The sequence below is a fragment of the Sinocyclocheilus rhinocerous genome, unplaced genomic scaffold (assembly GCF_001515625.1).
Source record: "Sinocyclocheilus rhinocerous isolate Xijiao unplaced genomic scaffold, SAMN03320098_v1.1 scaffold557, whole genome shotgun sequence".
NCBI lineage: Eukaryota > Metazoa > Chordata > Actinopteri > Cypriniformes > Cyprinidae > Sinocyclocheilus > Sinocyclocheilus rhinocerous.
In genome coordinates, this window is record NW_015633548.1 from 1,518,475 (window position 1) to 1,521,100 (window position 2,626).

Consider the following 2,626-nt stretch of genomic DNA (forward strand, 5'->3'; position numbering starts at 1 on the left):
TGGATCCATATACTGTAAATGCGTAAGATCTTGCTTGTTAGCTTACTCTAACTCTTTTCTAGTAAGTATAAGGAAAATGAACTTGCTTTTTTCATTTCATAGAATATATTTGTGCAAAAAAAAAAAAACATCTCTGTGAGCTAATCTTTATAAAGAAATTCAAGTTAAAGACAACATTGCCGAACACTGATATGAACTAAAATATTGCACACTCAGACAGAAGTAAACAGGTTTATAATATTGGCACAGCGCGAGTGTCGAATCGGACACAAGACTTCTCTTTATTCACTGAGAAGAGTCTTCGAGTGCATTTTGGCAGTACGGTGCGTCTGTTGCGGGCGGCCAGACAGACATAGGGGCAGACGGCAGGTGAACGGGAGGTCCGTGCGTTACATGTGACGCGTGCCGCTCCGTCAAGATGGTCACATGCCAGAGGCTCCCAGGCCCATGCTCGCCGCGTGGCTCATGCACGGCAGCGTCTGCACAGCTTTGGGGAAGTCATGTGTGACAATCCGCCCGTTCTCCCCACCGCTACCGTTCCCGCTCATCCTGGTCAGCGTGGAGCAGCGCATGGCGTCATTGATGGATTGCTGGGATGGAGACACAACAGCGTTAGACAGGAATACGGAAATACATGCAGGACTGTTTGAAAGATGCTCAATTTTAGTAGGAGACAGTAAAAGATGATTTATGCATCTGCCTAATGGAGTATGCACATAAAATGTTTTGCCATGTGATGACTGGATAATTAGTTAGACAACATTTGTGAAGTGAACTAATCTGCAGGCCTATGCCAACAGATTTCCATCTTTTGGGTTTCCTGACTGTAATTGATCAGCATGGTGGCTTGGGGGGGGGCACAACACAATGCCTTTAGCAAAGCAAACAGATGAAACACTAATGAAACTTTTCCGATAATGATGCATTTTGGGAAACAATCCAATATTAGCCATATTGCTATTAAATAACAACATTTGCTCTACCAACCTACCAATTCCACAACACGGGCTCGTTGGGAAAACGTGCCTACCAACCTACATTTGTACAAAACTCCAAAAATGTACCTATACATACAATTCACTGCAGTTTCCAACTGAAATGACCACTAGTGGCAGTAAAACACCAACAAATTTGTCAATTAATAAATACTTATTTTTGTGCAGTTCTTTGCACAATACTGTTATTACCTCAAAACACTTTGCCCTAGTGCATGATTTGAAAACTAATACATTTTGACATTTGCCTCACAGAACCAGCTCCATATGTGTGGCTTTCATGTAGTAAACTTGCTCGGTAGCTCACCTAGTAAAGTGTTGCACTATGGATGACGAGTTTTTTATGAATTCGTAAATAAAGATTACTGGAGTTCGTTTTACAAGAATATACTATTTTGGCCTTTCTACTTCAAAATTTCAGTTTCTTTGTAATTATTTCCAAAATTTACAAGCAATTATGTTACGTTGTCTCAATGTAAAACCTACATCAAATTATTTTTTCAGTGTAGAAGCAAACTAAAATGTCATTCCCTCAACAAATGCACTGTTATTTCACGTTTGCTTTTGTTAACATTATCGGTTAGGTTTAGGGTAGGGAAGTGCATCTCCATAACTGAGGACGATGTGATACGCATCTTGATGCATAGCCAACGATACAATAAATTAAAGATACATATGAAGCAGCTACCATTGCGATGCGACATATGATTTACCCATATTATGATGCAGTGCGATCCGATTTCGAACGCGCTATAAATAAATAAATCGTTTTTTACCAATGCAAATATGTTAGAAACAAATGCCAACTTTTATCTGATGCACACTTTTTTAAATCGATGCATCGCATCGTAAATTTCAGATGCGAATCAGTGAATCTTACCATCCCTAGTTTAGGGTAGCATTTAGTGTAGGTAGTGCGTTATTTTCAAATGTGATTATTAACGTTAAGAGCATTAATCTTTTAGCGTCTGACATTTCCGAACTGACGCAATACATACAACAATCAGTGTAATAAAACCCTGCCAGATTCACATTTATCTGTCTCTGATAAAACTGAACACTTTTTCAGTTTGAAAGTGTCGTGAAACATGCAAGAAGCTGCAAAATATTTTACAGAAATGTCGCCACAGGCAAGTTTTTCCAATGAGCTTGGGTTGCAATTCCATGCTTTACCAGCCATAACTGTACTGAGCACTTGGGTTCAAAATGATTTGCTATGTGAATGACCCTTATTTGCATTAAAGATGTGTTGTCGGCTAATGCTGTGAGTTGTCAAGTTTTAATTGCTTGGCTAATTCTGTTGCATTGTGCCCCCCAGGTCCACCGTATTTAGGCCCTCAAAACCAAAGCTGACACTGTAAAGCATCTCTGACAAGTGGGTAGACAATAAACAGTCTTGATAGGCGTGTAACATGAGCTTAATTTGCTACAGCGTTGTGGAAGTGAGAAATGTCATCATTTTATTGCTGCTGTTGTGAAGAGCAATCCGCTATTGTAGTCGCAGCCAGTGGGCCTGAAACCAAGGCTAATGATGTGTCCCTTTAAATCGCATTTTTCCAATCTAAGAATGATTTCATTGCCCTACACTTCAGCGCGTTAGGGGATGAAGTTATACGCCTGATGCAGACTAA

The 2,626-nt window shown here is 39.9% G+C and overlaps 1 protein-coding gene across 1 annotated transcript in view; it reads right to left on the reverse strand.

Annotated features, from left to right (window-relative positions):
* Positions 1–288: 288 nt before the first annotated feature.
* The window catches only part of LOC107744568 (glutamate receptor 1-like), a gene marked incomplete at its 5' end in the record, with an annotated part of 51,982 nt that continues 49,644 nt past the window's right edge, over positions 289–2,626 (reverse strand). Inside the window, one exon of the mRNA XM_016558284.1 lies at positions 289–402. The remainder of the gene's footprint in view (positions 403–2,626) is intronic.